Below are 318 nucleotides of genomic sequence, written 5' to 3' on the forward strand. Positions count from 1 at the left end.
CTTGATCTTATCTATGCATGTGCCTCATGTGATTGCTCTACTTCTAAATTATGTCAACCTTCTGTATGTGATAATTGTGAGAAACTAAATAATGAAAATTCTGTTTTAAAACAAAAACTGTCAAAGCTCACATATAGTCAAGAAAACCTCAACACATTGCTTGCTAATACAAGAAACGTTGGTAACCGAACTGGAATTGGATATAAACCTGAACCTAAGAATAGACCATATAGAAATCCAATAGTTCATATGCATAAGAAGTCAAATAATAACATGCCTACTTGTTTCTATTGTGGCACACATGGTCACACATGCACT

Source organism: Lupinus angustifolius, chromosome LG11, assembly GCF_001865875.1.
Source record: "Lupinus angustifolius cultivar Tanjil chromosome LG11, LupAngTanjil_v1.0, whole genome shotgun sequence".
In the NCBI taxonomy this organism is placed as follows: Eukaryota; Viridiplantae; Streptophyta; class Magnoliopsida; order Fabales; family Fabaceae; genus Lupinus; species Lupinus angustifolius.